Source organism: Aegilops tauschii, chromosome 2 (assembly GCF_002575655.3).
Source record: "Aegilops tauschii subsp. strangulata cultivar AL8/78 chromosome 2, Aet v6.0, whole genome shotgun sequence".
NCBI classification, from domain to species: Eukaryota; Viridiplantae; Streptophyta; class Magnoliopsida; order Poales; family Poaceae; genus Aegilops; species Aegilops tauschii.
In genome coordinates, this window is record NC_053036.3 from 280,780,608 (window position 1) to 280,803,632 (window position 23,025).

Below are 23,025 nucleotides of genomic sequence, written 5' to 3' on the forward strand. Positions count from 1 at the left end.
GTCTTGGTCCGCGTGGCCTTGGGGTGGTCCTTCTTCTCCTTGGTGAAGCTCCTGAGCCTCTTGGTGGTGTTCCTCTTCGTACCTAATGAGACATAGCATATTTTGGTGAGGTAGCAACAATGTTCCGTCCGTATCCGAATGCAAGTCAAGTAGGAAGGAGTTCACCTCGGTTTCCAATGCACGTGCTCTAGCTCTTGTCATAGGTCCACGTGGGGCTTGATATATCGGTGTAGAGTCCATAGGGATGATGGAAGGATGCTCCGCATCACTTGGCGGGGTAGTCCACCCTCATCGTGTCCGGAAGGCCTGCCAGGACAGTCTTGAGACTTGTCTTCGGGGCAACCTCGACCTCGCCAGGCTCGCCTGCCCGGCAAGGGAGGTTTTCCTTAGTGGTATCTTGCTCCTTTTAGCTTGGTCTTGGTCTTCTTGATCCGCCCCTTGATTTCTCAAAGAGTTGATCTCTTCTGCTTGGTCTGGTCTTGGATGTTGCAACCTTGCTCTTAAGCCTGTGTACAGTCTGGGCAAGACACCTGGGTTTGTTGCACCGACAACATAACACCACTAAGGGAATCACAACATACATATCATCAAAATATCGAACGAATACCAAATTCACATGATTACTTGCAACATGACTTCTCCCGTGGCCTCAAGAACAAAGGCACCTACTCACAAATAATATTCATGCTCAGGATCAGAGGGGTATTAAATAGCATAATGGATCTGAACATATAATCTTCCACCAAATAAACCATATAGCATCAACTACAATGTAATCAACACAACTAGTCACCCACAGGTACCAATCTAAGATTCTGGTACAAAGATTAAACACAAGAGATGAACTAGGGTTTGAGATGAGATGGTGCTGTTGAAGATGTTGATGAAGATTGGCCTCCCAAAGACGAGAGGGTTGTTGGTGATGAAGATGGCTTCAATTTCCCCCTCCGGGAGGGAAGTTCCCCCGGCGGAATCGCTCCGTCAGAATGCAAAAGTGCTCCTGCCCAAGTTTCGCCTCGAAACGATGGCACTCCGTCCCAAAAGTCATCTCCTTATTATTTCTAGGTCAAAAGAACTTATGTACTAGAAGATGGGCACAGGAGGTGGGCCGAGGGGCCCACTACCCACCAGGGCGCGCCTGGAGGGGCTGGCGCGCCCTCGTATCTTGTGGGCACCTGGCAGACCCCCTCTGGCAGTTCTTTTCTCCAATATTTATTATATATTCCAAAATAATTCTCCGTAAAATTTTAGCTCATTTGGAGATGTGCAGAATAGGTATCTCTCACATAGCTTTTTCAGGTCCTCAATTCCAGTTGTCGGTATTCTCACTGTTTGTGTAAACCTTGCATATTATGAGAGAAAAGTCATTAGAATTACTCCATAAAGGGTTATAAAGCATAAAAACACAATAAATAACTGTAGGAAAACATGATGCAAAATGGGTGTATCAACTCCCCCAAGCTTAGACCTCGCTTGTCCTCAAGTGAAAGCTGATATCAAAAATCATGTCCACATGTTTAGAGAGAGAGGTGTCGATAAAAACAAAATACGGACATAGTAGCATCATGCATATTGTTATAACAACAATAAACTTTATCATAGAGCTTTACCATATAGTTTATCATGAACAAGTAACAATTCATCACAACATGAAAGTAGAAAGCTTAAACTTTATTGAAAACCAACAAACTATGTTCTCAGTCAACTTCACAACTACAATTCATCATATTTTCAGGAAGAGTCTCATATCGGAGCCTTTTGGCAAGTCCACATACTCAACCATCATTTAATCTTCTATGATTGCTAACACTCACAACATATATATGAGCAAAAAGTTTCAACCGGACACATAGAAAGATAGGGGCTTATAGTTTCGCCTCCCAACTTATTCACCTCAAGGGTGATGTCAACAATAATCACTCATGCTCACTCATATCCAACTGGGTATATGTGCCTAGATCTTTCCCCACCACATGATGCTTGCCAAAGAGAAAAATAAAAAAGAATAGAGGAAAATACCTTGACTCTTGCATAAAGTAAAAGATAGGCCCTTCGCAGAGGGAAGCATAGGTTGTCATGCGCTTTTCGGTTTTGTATGCATAGACTCTTAATGTAAAAGAACGTCACGTTATATTACCGCTTATGATAGCAACCTTTATTATACAGTTCATAGCTTTTATTACTTTGCCATCACAATTTCATACAACGCTTATTTTCCCTTACACTAAAGGATTAAACACTTTTAGGAGCAATTTTTATTGCCTTTTTGCACCTATGACAACTTACTTGAAGGATCTTGCTCAATCCATAGGAAGGTATGGTGGACTCTCAAAACATTGATTTGGGTTTAAGGGTTTTGGATGCACAAGTAGTATCTCTACTTAGTGCGGATTTTTGGCTAGCAAAGATATTGGGCAAGCACCACATGTTGAAGGATCTATGCCAATATGTCGGTGTACAAAAGTAGGGGTCCTTTTTGTACCCCTTTACTTGTGCGCGGGCAGTCGCCGCCACACGCCCGTGGCCACGCTCGGCGGGGCAGAGGAGGCAAGGATGCAAGACTACCAGAGCAGTTCTCAAGACCAGAAGCATGAAGAGCAGAAGGGCGAGGTGAAACTCCCCCGGCAAGGCCCTTGCCGGGGCGGTCTCCACAGCCCCGGCAAGAGCCTTGCCGGGGCAACTTGCGCAGCACCAATGGGGCCGCCACCCTTGAGTCTAAAAGTTTCGACGCCATCAACCACATTGGAAGCAAGGCTCGGGAGGCGCCCCCATGGTGGCATGCAGATCTTTGTGAAGACAAAGGGCTTGCAAGGCCTAGATAGGAACCAGGAAACAAGACAATAGCAAGGCTCCTTGCCGAGGATGCCCATGAGGCCCCGGCAAGGCTCCTGCCGAAGATACCCACGAGGCCCCGGCAAGACTCTTGCCTAGGACGCCCACAAGGCCCCGGCAAGACCCTTGCCGGGAATATCAGCAAGACCGCGGCAAGGCCTTGCCGCCCCGTCGCGGCCCCAGCTCAGTGGCCGACCCACCAACTAAGCAGGTCCCCACGTGGCAGTACGTGGCTCCTAAGCCAACTAGTCAAGCACCTACGTGGTGGCATGCAGATCTTCGTGAAGACCCTGCCACCACACTGGCTCAGTAGCCTGCCAACCTACATGGCGCTGCATGCCTCGTTGGCCTGGACGCGTGTCGGAGTAAGGCGAGGCGGCGACAGACGGGACGGGCTTCGTTGTCATCCCTGATAAAGCAAGAGGACACCTAAGTAGCACATTTAATGCGTTTTGTCCTGTGATGTCAGGCGATAAACTCGACTACTCAACAACTTTCCACCTCCTGTGTGCCACGGTGGCAGCCCCTTTGACTATAAAAGGAGTCCCGCGGCGTACTGAGAGAGGATTTGGACTTTTTGGACCCTGCACGCTTTGTAGCTAGTCCAAGAACACCAGATAAACACAAGCCAGCATGAGTAGGGTATTACGCATCACTTGCGGCCGAACCTGGATAAATCTCCCGTGTTAATCTCTTAAACCCGCTCTTTCCATAGCCCCGTGCCCGCCGACCGTAGAAGAGATTCCCCGTGATCCCATAGGTGTGGTTTCCACCGACATCTTTGGCGCGCCTGGTAGGGGGCACAAGCTGTGAAAATCCGGTTTAGGAGCCAATCTATCGACTCGTCGTGGTGGCCCGAGAAGAGAAGGCAGCATCAATCAGCCGCACTCTGGTGCCGTCCGCGGCAGCAACGATCATCTGCATGGCCGCAAAAAGCTAAGTCGCGCAAAACCCCTTATTAATTCCCTTTTTCTTTTATAAAGTTATTTTCCTCGAAAGATCTCGCTCTTTGTATGGAAAACCTGCACGCGATGAGACCCTCCCGCTATTGGCAACGCCCTTGTTCTGTTTCGAGTCCGCTCAACAGTTCGAGCGGCTGCGTTGAGATCGGCAGGGTGGCCTATTCGCTATTGGCAACGCCCTTGTCTTGTTTCGAGTCCGCTCAACAGTTCAAGCGGCCGCGCTGAGAGCGGTAAGGTGGTTTGCCCGGCAGCAAGCACACCTGGCAGGACACTAAGGATCCATCCTCAAAGCGCTGCGGCTTGGGTTTACGCGACGGCAAGCCTGTCCAACTAAGCTTAGGGCATACATACCAGGAAAGATCGAGCAGGAAAATAGCATGCATCATTTTAAAAAGTACTGCAGAGTTATATTACATCAATTGTTGTTGCGGTTCTAACTTAATATAAAATCGTCTTGGTTATGAACTCGTAGCGGCAAAGGGAAACGGGGCGCCTAGTCTCGGCGCTGGCCCTCCACCCTCCGGACCCCGTCGACGCGCTTGATGTTGGGCTCGATACGCTCCTCCAGCGCCGCGAGGTCCACATCCTCCGGCAAGCTCTCCAGCGTGGCGGCGAAGTCGGCGTTGGGGTTCCAGTATGCCACCTTGGTGAGGACCTTGGTCAGGGTGCCCCGACAAAGCTTCCGGGCCTCATTGGCCAGAGAGGTCGCTCGGTTGGAACGGAGCTGCTCCAGGGCCCCCAGGACGCCCTCGAAGAACAGGGTCAGCCTGGCATTGACTCACGTTCGGCTCCTGGGAGTACCTGACATTCGGCATCCCCATGGGGGCCAGCTTCGTGGTGATCTTGTTGGCGACGTCGACGAGGCGGCTGATCCAAATCTTTACGCCCTTCGCGTACTCCTCATGTTCAGCGGCATCATTCCTCCGCGGCTGCTTCTCGTCCTCCAAGACCTTGTTCAAGGTCTCCTCACGAGCCCCAGGCTCCGAAAGCTTCCCCTCCAAGCCGTCCAGCTTCAACTTCAGATCGTTGATGGAGTCGTTGGCCTCGGAGAGCAGCTTGGCCTTGTCGGAGACTGTGGCCTGGGCATTCGCCAAAGAACAGTTGGTCGTGTCCCTCTCCTTTGTCAGCTCCGAGGCCACCTTCTTCAGCTCCTCCCGCTCTAGCTCCAGCTTCCTCACCTTGTCGGCATGGACCAGGGCCTGAGCATTGAGTGCCTCCTTGTGCCTCTGCTCCAGCTGCTGGGTCTGCTGCACGACTAGCTTCTCCTCATCCTTGCCACAGAGTGTGGCGGCGAGCGCCTCCTCCCGGGCGGCAAGGTTCTCCTCCTGGGAGTTCAGCAGAGCTTGGTGCTGATGCCGAGCGGCCTCGTCGTTGGCGGCCTGATCCTTCGCCGCCTCCTGGGCCTTCTTGACGTCAGCCTGCTTCAGGATGAGCTCCTGTTTGCGCTCAGCCAGCAAACCTTGGGCAACCCTTGGTTCTTCGTGGGCCTCGCAAAACCAGGCCTGCGTCTCGGTGACTCGCTCCTCAAGATACGCCCCCGCCTTGTCCGCCGCCGCCATCCTGGATTTTGCCTTGTCCAGGCGGGCACTGTCGGTGGGAAATGACACCTATGGGATCACAAGAATCCCTACTATAGTTGCCGGGGCGCGGGATTGTGAGAAGAGCAGGATTAACAGTCAGCACAAGGATCGTTTACCCAGGTTCGGGCTGCGAGGATGCGTAAAACCCTAGTCCTGCTTTGGTGGATGTATTGAGCGTTCTTGAGCTCTCGAACTAGCTATGGTGGCTATGTAGTTCCAAAGAGCCGAATCCTCTTCCAGTACACCATGGGCCTCCTTTTATAGTTGAAAGAGGCTGCCACAGTGGCACACAGGAGGTGGAAAGGCCTACAGTACTATGAGCTTATCGCCCGTATTACAGGACAAGACGCATTTAATGCGTAGCTTAGGTGTCCCTTAGCTTTATTGGGGACCGGAACGAGGCCCGTCCCGTCCGCTGCCGCCTCGCCCTGCTTCGACACGCGCCCAGGCCATCAGTGCATGCAGCGCCATGTAGGCAGGCAGGCAGCTGAGTTGGCGCGGTGGTAGGATCTTCACAAAGATCTGCATGCCACCACGCAGGTGCTTGCTGAGTTGGTGCAGAGGCCGCCCGTCACCACGCAGGTGCCTGCCCAGCTGGTTGAGCTAGCAGCTGCTTGAGGACGGCGGTGGAGTCTTGGTCGACGCAGGCCTGGCTATGGCCCCGCTTGCGCCCGCGGCAAGGGCCTTGCCGGGAGCCCGGCAAGGGTCTTGCTGTGCCATTGCAGCCATCCCCGGCAAGGCGCTTGCCGGGGGTCTTGTGGATATCCTCGGCAAGGATCCCGCCGAGGGTCGCCGTCTTCTGGTTCTCATCTGATCTCATATCTCTATGGTCTTGACAAAGATATGCATGCCACCAAAGAGGTGCATCCCGAGCCCTGGTCCAATCGCAGTTGGTTGGGTCGGAACCCGTGGGCTCAAGGGTGGCTTGCTCTGTTGGTGTTTGGGCAAGTTGCCCCGGCAAGGTTCTTGCCGGGGCCGCGGAGGCCTGCCTCGGCAAGGATCTTGCCGGGGGAGTCCACCTCGCCCTCTCGCTCTTTGGTATGTTTGGTCTTGGCGTTGCCTTGGCCATCTTGTGCTTCAGCTTCTCTCCGGCTTCCCTCCTCTGCTCTGCTTGGTGTGGCCGTGGCGCGCGGCTCCGACTGCCCGTGCACAAGTAAAGGGGTACAAAGGTGTGCCCCTACTTTTGTACACCAACAGGAGCCCCCGGGCCTGGGCCACACATAAGCGCGACACGTTGTTGGGCCAAGCCCAAAAATGGTGCGCGGGCAGGAGGGGCGGATTCTACCGTAGTAATTTTCCATCTGCTGCGCTTCCCCACGACCTGCGTTGAACGCGCGTCGTGGAGGATCGTGAGTGACGTGGGGGGCATGCGCGGTGCGGTTCTCGCATGCATGCGTCACATCGCAGTTAATGGGAAAGGAGGCGGCCCGCGCCTTCCCCGTAAAAAGGAATAACCGCGGGCGCGCTGCTCACTTTACCCCCTTCCCTGCGTCTTCTCCAATCTCAGAGCCGCCGCCCCTTTCTTCCTCCTTCTCGGGTTCTTTCCTTCGCACGCCGCCGCTGCGTCTCCACCGTCCTCTGTCTCTTGCTCCCCCAGCTGCCATGGCGCCCAAATCCACCAAGGGCAAGGGAGTGGCCAAGGACGCCGAAGCGACGGAGCCGCCGAAGAGTGCACTAGCGGCTCAGCGGACGCAGCTCGCCTACTTCCCCTCGACGGTCGACGCGATCGAACTACGGGATTACTTCAAGCCCCTGTGGGGGGTGAAGACGGGGGGAGAGACGACGGGGCATCTAGCCACGCGAGTCATCCCCGCCAACTGCGCCGAGGCCGCCCCAAATCGGTACCCTTTCTTTGTCGACTACTTCTCCTGCGGGCTCAATCCCCCTTTCTCCGATTTATTCAGCGACGTCATGCACACCTACGGTCCATCTTTTGGACTTTACTCCAAATGTCGTGGCGTGCATGGCTCTTTTCGCGCACCTCTGCGAGGGCTTCGCCGGGGTGCATCCCAACATGGCGCTCTTCCGACACTACTTCTCCCCTCGTATCCAACCGGGGGGCGCCATTTCCGGTTGCGTCACTTGGATCCCAAGGTCCAAGGGGGCGCACCCGGAGGGCGCCATGAAGGAGAGGTGGGAAGAACGGCAGGGCATCCAAGTGCAGGAGTTCTTCGACACCTTGCACGAGGGGTACGTCACCGCCGAGCCGCGGCTCGTCCAGGACACCTCCCAGGTGGAGGTGGACTACATCGCCGCTAGGGCGGCGGAGGCGAAGCTCGCCGAGCCGGCCGGCAGCGCCGGCGGCATGGAGGACAAGGCCACGGCGGAAGCAGAGGAGGAGCTCGCCCAGTGGGCGGAGGCCGCCGGGGAGGCCAGCAGCGCCGGCACCGGGGCTCCTCTCGTCGAAGACGTGGTCGGTGAGTCGTCGTCGGAGGAGGCCGAGGAGGAGGAGGCCGTGGCCGTCGACCCTCCAGCCACAGGGAGAGGACGGGTTCTACGGCGGGCCACCTCCGGCGAGCCTGTCCGGCCCGGCAGGGCCGCGCAGCTGCGGCAGGCCCAGGAGATGTCCGCACGCCAGACGAGGGTCGCGGCGACGAAGAAAGTGGTGATGGCCGCGGTGGCGAAGGAGAAGGCATCCGCTTCTTCCTCGGCAAAGCGCATTCAGATGCCACCTCCTTCCCCTCCTCCGGCAGATGTTGACGCAGGGGTCACCTTTGACTTCGAGTCCCTCAGCCCAAGGAGGAAGAGGAAAGCAACAGAGGAAGAGGTGGACGACGAGTAAGTATCTTGCTGTTTTCGCCATCTCCGTCTCCTCAATCTGTACTGCTTGTCTTGACTTGTTTTCATCTTTGCAGGGACGCGGAGACGCTGGCCTAGAGGGTGAAGAGGGCCAAGGCCTCGGCAGGTGGCCAGCCCCAGCTGGTACTTCAAGGGCACCGCTGGTGGTGTTGAGCAGCCCGGACAGCAGCCCCCGGCGCGGCCCCCAGCGTAAGTTCATCACTCGCCCCTCGTCGACATGTGTTAGGGGTATGATACTTTGGTGCTGACCTTGCCGTGTATGCAGGAGGAGAGCAGCAGCAGGAGGAGCCACAGAGGGCTAATCTTAGCACGCCGCCCCCATCAACCACGCCACCCCGAGGGGCGTCTCCGGCAAGGGCGCCAAGCACTGAGCCCACGCACATGGAGGAGGAGGAGGAGAACTTGGGCACCGGTGGCTTCACCTCGGCGCCAAATGTTGGTGGGGAGGGGACCTCTGCTTCCCAGCCCGGCGCTGGTAAGTTTCTCGCCTTTCGTCCCTACTCTTTTTCTTTCCTTGCTGATTCTTGATCTTGGCTTTGTCCCATTCCCTTCCTGGTGTCCAGATCGTCCGTCGGCGGACTAGGAGGATATAGCCTCCATCATCGAGGACGTCGCCAAGGACGCCGTGGCAGAGGCCGAGAAGGTCGCTGCCGAGGAGTCCGCCAAGGGCGCTGCCGAAGACGCCGCTGAGGGGCCTGTCGGGGAGCCCGGCAAGGGGCTTGCCGGAGGGGCCGGCAAGGCCACCACCGAGGAGGAGGTGGTCGATGAGCATCCTTCCTGCTCTGCTGCCTCCGGCTCCGGCAGGTATCTGAGGGTGACCAACGACCTCTTCGTCCACCTCCCAGGGGCGTCCAGCTCCAGGGCGCCCGTCGAGGGAGAGGTGTTCGACGAAGAGGTGCTTGCCGCCGCCGGGCTGGAGGTCACCGACGAGCCGAGCGCTGGTGGCAACGGCTCTAAGGAGGAGTGGCTTCTCCGGGCCATGGGCGCCCACTTCCGGAAGCTCCAGGCGCTTCATCGCGCCCGCCTGGACAAGGCCAAGTCCAGGACGGCAACGATGGACCAAGCGGAGGCGGACCTCAAGGTGCGCGTCGCTGAGGCGCAGACTTGGTTCCGCCAAGCTAGCGAAGAGCTGAAGACCGCCCAAGGCGAGCTGGGCAAGCGCGACGTGGAGCTCACCATGAAGCTGGCCGACATCGAGAAGGCCCAGGAGACGGCGGAGGGCTTGGCCGCGGCAGCCGAGGCCGCCCGGACCCAGCATCAAGCCGCGCTGAACTCCCAGGAGGAGGACCTCGCCAAGCGCGAGGCGGACCTCAACGCCAAACTCCGCGCCAAGGACAAGGAGGTGGAGAAGCTTGTCGCCCAGCGGACCCAAGAGCTGGAGTAGAGGCACAAAGAGACACTCGATGCCCAGGCTCTGGTTCACGCTGGCAAGGTGAAGGAGCTGGAGGTGGAGCGGGATGGCTTGAAGGAGCAGGCCCTGAAGCTATACCAGGAGAAGGACATGCTCAACAGTGCCCTGACGGAGGCGCAGGGCACGGCCGTCAGCAGGGCCGGGGAGCTCTCCGAGGCCAACAACTCCATCAAAGACCTCAAGCTGAAGCTGGAGGGTCTCGAGGGGATGCTGTCAGAGAGCAAGGTCCGGGAAGAGATCCTGGCCAAAGATCTGGAGGCCGAGAAGCTGGAGCTAAAGAACGAAGCCGCCAGCCACAAGGATTTTGTGGAGGGCGAGAATCACTGGATCAGCCGCCTCGAGGACATCGCCGGCAGGATCACCACGCAGCTGGCTACCATGGGGATGCCAAATGTGAGGTACGCCCCAGAGCGCAGTGGGACCACCAACGCCAAGCTGACCCTATTCTTCGAGGGTGTTCTCGGGGCCCTGGAGCTGCTTCACTCCAACCGAGCGGCCTCCCTGGCCGATGAGTCCCGGAAGCTTTGTCGGGGTGCCATGACCAAGGTCCTCACCAAGGTGGCGTACTGGTACCCTGACCTCGACTTCGACGCCGCACTGGAGAGCTTGCCGGAGGATACTGACCTCGCGCCATTCAGGGAGCGCATCAAGCCCGTCATCAGCGGTATCGACAGAATTCAGAGGGTGGAGGGCCAGCACCGGGATTAGGCACCCCGTTTCTTATCGCCGCTGCAGGTTCATGGCCAAGACAATTTCTATCTTCAGTTAGAACCGCGGCGGCAATTGATGTAATATAACTCTGCAGTACTTTTGATATGATGCATGTTATTTCCCTGTTAAACCTCTCTTTGTATGTCCACCCTACGTTTATCGGGTAGGCTTACCGGCGCGTAAACCCAGGGTGGCGTCTTGAGGACGGATCCCCAATGGCCTGCCGGGTGCGCTTGCTGCCGGGCGAACCACCTTACCGCCCCCGACGCGGCCGCTTTAACTGTCGAGCTTGACTCGAGTCAGAATCGAGAGCGTTGCCGAGCTGCGGAAGGCTACCCCGCCACTCTTGACGCGGCCGCTTGAGCTGTTGAGCGAACTCGAAACAGAACAAGGGCGTTGCCAATCGCGGGAGGGCCCCTTTGCGTGCAGGTTTTCCACACACAGAACGAGATCTCCGAGGAGAATAACCTTATATAAAAAGGAAATAATCAAAGTTTTGCAGGACTTAGCTTTCTTGTCGCCGAACTAGCGCCCTTCGTGTACGCAGGCGACGCCATCTTCTTGGCCGTCTTCTTCTTGGGAGCCATGGCGATGAAGCACTGCAGGCTAACTACTAGACCCGATTCCCACAATTGCGCCCCCTACCTGGCGCGCCAAAGGTGTCGGTGGGAAACGACACCTATGGGATCACAAGAATCCCTACTACGGTTGCCGGGGCACGGGGTTGTGAGAAGAGCAGGATTAACAGTCAGCACAAGGATCATTTACCCAGGTTCGGGACGCGAGGATGCGTAAAATCCTAGTCCTGCTTTGGTGGATGTATTGAGCGTTCTTGAGCTCTCGAACTAGCTATGGTGGTTGTGTAGTTCCAAAGAGCCGAATCCTCTTTCAGTACGCCATGGGCCTCCTTTTATAGTCGAAAGGGGCTGCCACAGTGGCACACAGGAGGTGGAAAGGCCTACAGTACTATGAGCTTATCACCCGTATTACAGGACAAGACGCATTTAAGGCGCAACTTAGGTGTCCCTTAGCTTTATTGGGGACGGGAACGAGGCCCGTCCCGTCCGGTGCCGCCTCACCTTGCTTCGACACGCGCCCAGGCCAGCGGTGCATGCAGCGCCATGTAGGCAGGCAGGCAGCTGAGGTGGTGCGGCGGTAGGATCTTCATGAAGATCTGCATGCCACCACGCAGGTGCTTGCTGAGTTGGTGCAGAGGCCGTCCGTCGCCACGCAGGTGCCTGCCCAGCTAGTTGAGCTAGCACCTGCTTGGGGATGGAGGTGGAGTCTTGGTCGACACGGGCCTGGCTGTGGCCCCTCTGACGTCCTCGGCAAGGGCCTTGCCGGGAGCCCGGCAAGGGTCTTGCCGTGGCGTTGCAGTCATCCCCGGCAAGGCGCTTGCCGGGGGTCTTGTGGATCTCCTTGGCAAGGATCCCACCGAGGGTCGTCGTCTTCTGGTTCTCATCTGATCTCATATCTCTATGGTCTTGACAAAGATCTGCATGCCACCACAGAGGTGCCTCCCAAGCCCTGGTCCAATCGCAGTTGGTTGGGTCGGAACCCGTGGGCTCAAGGGCGGCTCGCTCTGTTGGTGTTTGGGCAAGTTGCCCCGGCAAGGTTCTTGCCGGGGCCGCGGAGGCCTGCCCCGGCAAGGATCTTGCCGGGGGAGTCCACCTCGCCCTCTCGCTCTTTGGTATCTTTGGTCTTGGCGTTGCCTTGGCCATCTTGTGCTTCGGCTTCTCTCCGGCTTCCCTCCCTGCTCTGCTTGGTGTGGTCGTGGCGCGCGGCTCCGACTGCCCGTGCACAAGTAAAGGGGTACAAAGGAGTGCCCCTACTTTTGTACACCGACAGGCACGGTGGAGCGCCTGGAGCTTCTGGAAGTTGACACTCATGGCCCGAAGAAGCTGCTCCTCTTGGGAACGGCCACCGCCGGCGCTCGGTTCATCAACAACCTGAAGCCCGGCGGTGGCAAGCGCCTCGTCGTCAAACACCCCCCCCCCTCGGTTGACATCCTGGTGCTCGCCGTCCCTGGGAGGTGGACGAACAGGTCGTCGCCCACCTTCAAGTACTTGCCTAAGCCCGAGGCAGTGGAGGAGGAAGGTTGGTCATCAACCACCCCCTCCCCGGCAGGCCCCTTGCCGGCCTCCTCGGCAGCGGCCACCCCGGCAGGCCCCTTGGGGGCCTCCTCAGCGGCGGTCTTGGCGGCCTCCTCGGCGGCAATCTTGTCGGCCTCGGCCTTAGCGTCCTTGGCGACCTCCTCGATGACAGTGTCAATATCCTCCCGGTCCGCCGAGGAAGGGTCTGGATACCACGAAGGGGAATGAGACGGGGCCAAGGTCAAGGTTCAAAAAGAAGAAGAAAGAATAGGGACGGGAAGCGAACAACTTACCCACACCGGGCTAGGAAGAATTGGCGCCCTCCCCACCAGCATTCGTTGTCGGGGCAGGACCACCGGCACCCAAGCTCGCCCCCTCCTCCTCCGTATGTGTTGGCTCGGTGGTGGATGCCCTTGCCGGAGACGCCCCTATGGGCGGCGTAGTCGAGGGGGCGGCGTGCTGGGAATGTGCTACCTCTTGAGCATGCGTTGGTTTTCCCTTGAAGAGGAAAGGGTGATGCAGCAAAGTAGCGTAAGTATTTCCCTCAGTTTTTGAGTACCAAGGTATCAATCCAGTAGGAGACTATACGCAAATTGCCTAGTACCTGCACAAACAATCAAGAACCTTGCAACCAACACGATAAAGGGGTTGTCAATCCCTTCACGGCCACTTGCAAAAGTGAGATCTGATAAAGATAATAAGATAAATATTTTTGGTATTTTTGTTGTATAGATTGGAAAATAAATATTGCAAAATAAATAGTAAACTAGAATTGTAGATCGGGAACTTATATGATATAAAGTAGACCCGGGGGCCACAGGTTTCACTAGTGGCTTCTCTCAAGATAGCATATATTATGGTGGGTGAACAAATTACTGCCGAGCAATTGATAGAAAAGCGCATAGTTATGAGAATATCTAGGCATGATCATGAACATAGGCATCACGTCCGTTCAAGTAGACCGAAACGATCCTGCATCTACTACTATTACTCCACACATCGACCGCTATCCAGCATGCATCTAGAGTATTAAGTTCATAAGAACAGAGTAACGCATTCGGCAAGATGACATGATGTAGAGGGATAAACTCAAGCAATATGATATAAACCCCATCTTTTTATCCTCGATGGCAACAATACAATACGTGTCAGTTCCCTTTCTGTCACTGGGATCGAGCACCGCAAGATTGAACCTAAAGCTAAGCACTTCTCCCATTGCAAGAAAGATCAATCTAGTAGGCCAAACTAAACCGATAATTCGAAGAGACTTGCAAAGATATTAAATCATGCATATAAGAATTCAGAGAAGAACCAAATATTGTTCATAGATAATCTTGTTCATAAACCCACAATTCATCGGATCTCGACAAACACACCGCAAAAAGTATTACATCGACTAGATCTCCAAGAACATCGAGGAGAACATTGTATTGAGAACCAAAGAGAGAGAAGAAGCCATCTAGCTAATAACTATGGACCCGAAGGTCTGTGGTAAACTACTCACACATCATCGGAGATGCTATGGTGTTGATGTAGAAGCCCTCCGTGATCAAATCCCCCTCCGGCTGATCGCCGAAAAAGGCCCCGAGATGGGATCTCACGGGTACAGAAGGTTGCGGCGGTGGAAAAGTGGTTTCCTGGTTCCTCTGGATGTTTTCAGGGTATAAGAGTATATATAGGCGAAAGAAGTAGGTCGGTGGAGCTATGAGGGGCCCATGAGGGTGGGGGCGCGCCTACCCCCTGGGTGCGCCCTCCTGCCTCATGGCCGCCTCTTTGCGTCTCTGACTTCCACTCCAAGTCTCCTGGGTTGCGTTTGTTCCAAGAAAGATCCTCGCGAAGGTTTCGTTCTGTTTGGATTCCGTTTGATATTCCTTTTCTGCGAAACACTGAAATAGGCAAAAAAACATCAATTTGCACTGGGCCTTCGGTTAATAGGTTAGTCCCAAAAATAAAATAAAAGAGCATATTAAAGCCCATTAAACATCCAAAACAGATAATATAATAGCACGGAACAATCAAAAATTATAGATACGTTGCAGACGTATCAAGCATCCCCAAGCTTAATTCTTGCTCGTCCTCGAGTAGGTAAATGATAAAAATAGAATTTTTGATGTGGAATGCTACCTAACATAATCTTCAATCTAATTTTCTTTATTGTGGCATGAATGTTTAGATCCTAAAGACTCAATACAAAAGTTTAATATAGACATAAAAATAATAATACTTCAAGCATACTAATCAAGCAATTATGTCCTCTCAAAATAACATAGCCAAAGAAAGCTCGTCACTACAAAATCATATAGTTTGGCCAAGCTTCATTTTCGTCACACAAAATGCTCTCATCATGCACAACCCTGATGACAAGCCAAGCAATTGTTTCATACTTTAGTATTCTCAAACTTTTTCAACTTTCACGCAATACATGAGCGTGAGCCATGGACATAGCACTATGGATGGAATAGAATATGATGATGGAGGTTGTGTGGAGAAGACAAAAAAGGACGCAGATAATCAACGGGCTATGGAGATGCCCATTAATTGATGTCAATGCGAGGAGTAGGGATTGCCATGCAACAGATGCACTAGAGCTATAAATGTATGAAAGCTCAACAAAAGAAACTAAATGGGTGTGCATCCAACTTGCTTGCTCACGAAGACCTAGGGCATTTGAGGAAGCCCATTGTTGGAATATACAAGCCAAGTTCTACAATGAAAAATTCCCACTAGTATATGAAAGTGACAAAATAAGAAACTCTTTATCATGAAGATCATGGTGCTACTTTGAAGCACAAGTGTGGAAAAAGGATAGTAGCATTGTCCCTTCTCTTTTTTTCTCTAATTATTTTGGGCCTTCCTTTTTTATTTGGCCTTTCTCTTTTTTCTATTTGGCCTTTCTCTTTTTTTTCCTCACACGGGACAATGCTCTAATAATGATGATTGTCACACTTCTATTTATTTACAACTCAAGGATTACAACTCGATACTAGAACAAAATATGACTCTATATGAATGCCTCCGGCGGTGAACCGGGAAGGGCAATGAACCACGAGTGACATGTATGAAAAATTATGCATGGTGGCCTTGCCACAAATACGATGTCAACTACATGATCATGCAAGGCAATATGACAATGATGAAGCGTGTCATAATAAACGGAACGGTGGAAAGTTGCATGGAAATATATCTCGGAATGGCTATGGAAATGCCATAACAGGTAGGTTTGGTGGCTGTTTTGAGGAACATATAAGGAGGCTTATGTGTGATAGAGCGTATCATAACATGGGATTTGGAGGCACTGGCGAAGTTTGCACCAACTCTCAAGGTGAGAAAGGGCAATGCAAGGTACCGAAGAGGCTAGCAATGATGGAAGGGTGAGAGTGCGTATAATCCATGGACTCAACATTAGTCATAAAGAACTCACATACTTATTGCAAAAATCAACAAGTCATCAAAACCAAGCACTACGCACATGCTCCTAGGGGGATAGATTGGGTAGGAAAAGACCATCGCTCGTCCCCGACCGCCACTCATAAGGAGGACAATCAAAGAAACATCTCATGCTTCAAATTTGTTACACAACGTTTACCATACGTGCATGCTACGGGACTTGCAAACTTCAACAGAAGTATTTCTAAATTCCACAATTACTCAACTAGCACGACTCTAATATTACCATCTTCATATCTCAAAACAATCATCAAGTATCAAACTTCTCATAGTATTCAATGCACTCCATATGGAAGTTTTTATTACACCCATCTTGGATGCCTATCATATTAGGACTAATTTTATAGCCAAAGAAAATTACTATGCTGTTCTAAAAGACTCTTAAAATAATATAAGTGAAGCATGAGAGATAAATAATTTCTATAAAATAAAACCACCACCGTGCTCTAAAAAGATATAAGTGAAGCACTAGAGCAAAATTATCTAGCTCAAAAGATATAAGTGAAGCACATAGAGTATTCTAATAAATTCTGATTCATGTCTGTCTCTCCAAAAGGTGTGTACAGCAAGGATGATTGTGGTAAACTAAAAAGCAAAGACTCAAATCATGCAAGACGCTCCAAGCAAAACACATATCATGTGGTGAATAAAAATATAGCCTCAAGTAAAGTTACCGATAGACGAAGACGAAAGAGGGAATGCCTTCCGGGGCATCCCCAAGCTTAGGCTTTTGGTTGTCCTTGAATTTTACCTTGGGATGCCTTGGGAATCCCCAAGCTTAGGCTCTTGCCGCTCCTTATTCGAAAATCCATCAAATCTTTACCCAAAAACTTGAAAACTTCACAACACAAAACTTAAACAGAAAATCTCATGAGCTCCGTTAGTAAAAGAAAACAAACCACCCCTTTAAGGTACTGTAATGAACTCATTCTTTATTTATATTGGTGTTAAACCTACTGTATTCCAACTTCTCTATGGTTCATACCCTCCAATACTAGCCATAGATTCATCAAAATAAACAAACAACACACGAAAAACAGAATCTATCAAAAACATAACAGTCTGTAGAAATCTGATTTGTTCGGATACTTCTGGAACCACAAAAATTCTGAAAAACTAGGACAACCTGGATAATTTGTATATTGATCTACGGCAAAAATAATTGGTATTTTATCACGTTCTGGTGAATTTTAACAAATATTTTCGTGAGCGCAAAGTTTCTGTCTTTTTCAACAAGATCAAACAACTATCACCCAAGAAGATCCTATTGGTTCTACTTGGCACAAACACTAATTAAAACATGAAACCACATCTAAACAGAGGCTAGATGAATTATTTATTACTAAACAGGAACAAAAATAAAACTGGGTTGCCTCCCAACAAGCGTTATCGTTTAACGCCCCTAGCTAGGCATAAAAACAAGAATAGATCTAGGTATTATCATCTTTGGTATGCAGTCCATAAGTGGCTCTCATAATAGATTCATAAGGTAATTTAATTTAATTCCTAGGAAAGTGTACCATGCCTTTCCTTAATGGAAATTGGAATCTAATATTTTCTTCTTTCATATCAATAACTGCACCAATCGTTCTAAGGAAAGGTCTACCAAGAATAATAGGGCATGTAGGATTGCAATCTATATCAAGAACAATGAAATCTACGGGCACATAATTCCTATTTGCAACAATAAGAACATCATTAAACCTTCCCATAGGTTTCTTAATGGTGGAATCCGCAAGATGCGATTTTAAAGAACAATCATCAAATTCACAGAAACCTAACACATCACACAAAGTTTTTGGAATCGTGGAAACACTAGCACCCAAATCACATAAAGCGTAGCATTCATGATCTTTAATCTTAATTTTATTAGTAGGTTCCCAATCATCATAAAGTTTTCTAGGGATAGAAACTTCTAATTCAAGTTTTTCTTCATAAGATTGCATTAAAGCATCAACGATATATTTAGTAAAAGCTTTATTTTGATCATAAGCATGACGAGAATTTAACACGGATTGCAACAAGGAAATACAATCTATCAAAGAGCAATTATCATAATTAAATTCCTTGAAATCCATAATAGTGGGTTCATTGCTACGTAAAGTTTTGACCTCTTCAATCCCACTTTTACCAGTTTTTGCATCAAGATCTAAAAACTCCGAATCATTGGGACGTCTTTTAACTAAAGTTGACTCATCTCCAGTCCCATCTTTATCAAGATTCATATTGGAACACAAAGATTTAATAGGAGACACATCAATCACGTTTAGATCTTCATCATTATTATCATGAAAACTAGAAGAACACGCTTTCACAAAGCAATCTTTTTTAGCACGCATCCTAGCAGTTCTTTCTTTGCACTCATCAATGGAAATTCTCATAGATTTGAGAGACTCATTGATATCATGCTTAGGTGGAATAGATCTAAGTTTCAAAGAATCAACATCAAGAGAAATTCTATCCACATCCCTAGCCAACTCATCAATCTTAGGCAATTTTTCTTCAAGCAAAGCATTGAAATTCTTTTGCGAAATCATACATTCTTTAACACTAGTCTCAAAATCAGAGGGCATCTTATTAAAATGTCCATAAGAGTTGTCGTAGGAATTACCATAATTATTATAGGAATTACTAGGAAATGGCCTAGAATTAAAATTTCCTCTATATGCTTTGTTACCAAAATTGTTCCTACCAACAAAATTCACATCCATAGATTCATTATTATTCTAAATCAAAGTGGACAAAGGCATATCATTACGATCAGAAGAAACACTCCTATTAGCAAACAATTTCATAAGTTCATCCATCTTTCCACTCAAAATATTAATCTCTTGAGAATGCGTTGGTTTTCCCTTGAAGAGGAAAGGGTGATGCAGCAAAGTAGCGTAAATATTTCCCTCAGTTTTTGAGAACCAAGGTATCAATCCAGTAGGAGACTACACGCAAATCGCCTAGTACCTGCACAAACAATCAAGAACCTTGCAAACAACGCGATAAAGGGGTTGTCAATCCCTTCACGGCCACTTGCAAAAGTGAGATCTGATAAAGATAATAAGATAAATATTTTTGGTATTTTTGTTGTATAGATTGGAAAATAAAGATTGCAAAATGAATAGTAAACTAGAATTGTAGATCGGAAACTTATATGATATAAAGTAGACCCGGGGGCCATAGGTTTCACTAGTGGCTTCTCTCAAGATAGCATATATTACGATGGGTGAACAAATTACTGCCGAGCAATTGATAGAAAAGCGCATAGTTATGAGAATATCTAGGCATGATCATGAACATAGGCATCACGTCCGTGTCAAGTAGACCGAAACGATTCTGCATCTACTACTATTACTCCACACATCGACCGCTATCCAGCATGCATCTAGAGTATTAAGTTCATAAGAACAGAGTAACGCATTCGGCAAGATGACATGATGTAGAGGGATAAACTCAAGCAATATGATATAAACCCCATCTTTTTATCCACGATGGCAACAATACAATACGTGTCGGTTCCCTTTCTGTCACTGGGATCGAGCACCGTAAGATTGAACCCAAAGCTAAGCACTTCCCCCATTGCAAGAAATATGAATCTAGTAGGCCAAACTAAACCGATAATTCGAAGAGACTTGCAAAGATATTAAATCATGCATATAAGAATTCAGAGAAGAACAAAATATTGTTCATAGATAATCTTGATCATAAACCCACAATTCATCGGATCTCGACAAACACACCGCAAAAAGTATTACATCGAATAGATCTCCAAGAACATCGAGGAGAACTTTGTATCGAGAACCAAAGAGAGAGAAGAACCCATCTAGCTAATAACTATGGACCCGAAGGTCTGTGGTAAACTACTCACACGTCATCGGAGAGGCTATGGTGTTGCTGTAGAAGTCCTCCGTCATTGAATTCCCCTCCGGCAGATCGCTGGAAAAGGCACCAAGATGGGATCTCACGGGTACAGAAGGTTGTGGCGGTGGAAAAGTGGTTTCGTGGCTCCTCTGGATGTTTTCAGGGTATAAGAGTATATATAGGCGAAAGAAGTAGGTAGGTGGAGCTACGAGGGTCCCACGAGGGTGGGGGGCGCGCCTACCCCCCTGGGCGCGCCCTCCTGCGTCGTGGCTGCCTCGTTGCGTCTCTGACTTCCACTCCAAGTCTCCTGGGTTGCATTTGTTCCAAGAAAGATCCTCGCAAAGGTTTCATTCTGTTTGGATTCCGTTTGATATTCCTTTTCTGTGAAACACTGAAATAGGCAAAAAAATAGCAGTTTGCACTGGGCCTTTAGTTAATAGGTTAGTCCCAAAAATAATATAAAAGAGCATATTAAAGCCCATTAAACATCCAAAACAGATAATATAATAGCATGGAACTATAAAAAATTATAGATACGTTGGAGACGTATCAGAGTGGCCCTCGGCGGCTCCTCCTGCTGCCGTTCTCCACCTGCAAACCCGGCAAGGTCAGCATCAAGAATTCACACCCCAATGTTCATCAGTGAAGGGGTGAGTGATGAACTGCTGGGGGCTGAAGCGGGGGCTGCGTCGGGGGTTGCTGTCCGGACTGCTCTCCACCAACACCGGCGTACGTGAAGTACCCGTCGGGGGCTCGTCGCCCGTCGAGGCCTTGGCCTTCTTCGCCACCCTCTGGGCCGGCGTCTCTGTGTCCCTGTGAAGATAACATCAAATCAAAGGAGGATAACACAGGCGTGAGGTCAGGATATGATGGGGGGTGAAATACTTACTCGTCGTCCACCTCCCCATCCACTAACTTCATCTTCATTTTCGGGCTCAAAGATCCGAGCTTGAATTCGGCCTCCAGGGTGCTGTCTGAGGGAGGGGGAGAAGGAGATGGGGTCCGGCGCCGCTTGGACGAGGAGGAGGCAGTCGCCGTCTTCTTCGCCACTGCGGCCTTCACCGTCTTCTTCGCCACTGCGGCCTTCACCGTCTTCTTCGCTGCTGCAGCCTTCATCGCCCTCGTCTGGTGCACGAGCTGCTCCTGAGCCGGTTGCCGCTGCGCGGTCCTATCGGGCCGGACTGGCTCGCCAGAGCTGGCCCGCCGCAGGACGCGCTTCTTCCCTACGGACGGATGGTCCGCTTCGGCTTCCTCTTCAGGCGACTCGTCGCCCGTGTCTTCAATAAGGGGGCCCTGGCGCTGGCACCGCTAGCCTCCCCAGCAGACTCCACCCACTGGGCGAGCTCCTTCTCCTCCGCGGCCACGTCGGCCTCGTCCTCCACGGCACCGGCGCTGCCGGCCTCTTTGGCAAGCACTGCCTCCGCCGCCCTGGCGGCGATGTTGTCCAGCTCCTCCTTGGTGGTGTCGCGGAGGAGCAGCGGCTCGTCGCGGACATACTCCTCCGACAAGTTGTTGAAAAACTCCTGCACCTTCTCTGCTGGCGGCTCGACCCAGGCCGGGTTGAGGCCATGCGCATTGAAGTCCGGCATCATGGCAATGATAGCGGACCGGCAAGAGTTGTTGCTCAGCGGGACCACTCCCGCCAGCAACCGAAACATGGGCCACTTGACGGCCTTGCCGGTCTTCGCAGCCCTGTCGGTGCTCTCAGCCCGGCCGTCGTCATCCACATTGAGCTGGAAAAGCCTCTGGCAAAAATGGGCATGCCCAGCACCGTGAAGTTATGCTTCAAGCCAGGGCGGAGCCTCATGACGTCGGCCGCGTTCCTGAAGTCCCAGGCCGCCCTCGCCTTGTTGTGCAGCGGGGCGATTCGACGACTGATGAAATCGGCCCCAATCATCTCGAGGGTGAGCCTGTCCATGGTGAGGCGATGGATCCTGGTGGTGGCGACCGTGAGGTTCTTGTCGTCAGCGTCGAGGTCGCTCCAGTCCTTGCGACGGGTCGGCGGGCTCTGACGAACTCGGCTGAACTCCTACGGATCCTCCTCCTTGATCCGGAGCCACCGGCCCCGCCACTTGTCCCACCTCTCCTTCTGGGCACCCTCCGGGTACGTGCCCTTCTCCTGGGTCCTCGGGATCCAGGTGATGCACCCAGAAATGGCATCCCCTGGCTGGATGCGAGGATAGAAGTAGTGGCGGAAGAGCGACATGCTGGGGAGCACTCCGGTAGAGCCCTCGCAGAGATGGGCGAAGAGGGCCATGCACGCAACGGCATTTGGCGTAAAGTCGAGGAGGTGAAATCCATAGGTGTGCATGATGTTGTTGAAGAAGTCAGAGAAAGGGGGGCAGAGCCCGCAAGAAAAGTAATCGACGAAGAAGGGACACCAATTTGGGCCGGACTTGGCGAAATCGGCAGGGATGATGTGCGTGGCAACGTGCCCCGTCGTCTCCCTCCCCCATAGGGGCTTGAAGTAGTCCCTGAGGTGGACCGCGTTGAGCGTCGAAGGGAAGTAGGCGTGCTGCGTCCGAAGCACCGCCAGCTCGCTCTCCGGCGCCTCCTTCTCCCCGGCGTCCTTGGCCGCTCCCTTGCCCTTGCTAGTTTTGGGTGCCATGGCGGCTGGGAAAGGGAGAAGAATCAAGAGCAATGGGGGCGCCGCGGTGGCAAGCAGAAGCGAGAGCTTCGAATCTTTCGCCTGAGGAAGAAGAGGGGAACGGTGGTTCCGAGAATGGAAAAGGCGCAGAGGGTAAATGAGCAGCGCGCCTATGGTTTTTCCTTTTTATGGGGAAGGCGCAGGCCGCCTCTTTACCACGATGTGACGCACGCGTGCAGCAACTGCCCCAAGCATGGCCCCCACGTCACGCATTCAACGCGGGTCATGGGGAAGCGCAACGAGCAAGGGAGTTACTGCAGTAAAAACTCTGCCTCGTGTGCCCGCGCACCGTTCTGGGCCCGGCCAAACAACGCTCTACGCTTATGTGTGGCCCACGCCCGGGGGGCTCCTGTCGGTGTACAAAAGTAGGGGTCCTTTTTGTACCCCTTTACTTGTGCGCGGGCAGTCGTAGCCAAACGCCCGTGGCCACGCTCGGCGGGGCGGAGGAGGAAAGGACGCAAGACTACCAGAGCAGTGCTCAAGACCAGAAGCATGAAGAGCAGAAGGGCGAGGTGAAACTCCCCGGGCAAGGCCCTTGCCGGGGCGGCCTCCACAGCCCCGGCAAGGCCCTTGCCGGGGCAACTTGCCCAACACCAACGTGGCCGCCACCCTTGAGTCTAAAAGTTCCGACGCCATCAACCACATTGGAACCAAGGCTCGGGAGGCGCCCCCATGGTGGCATGCAGATCTT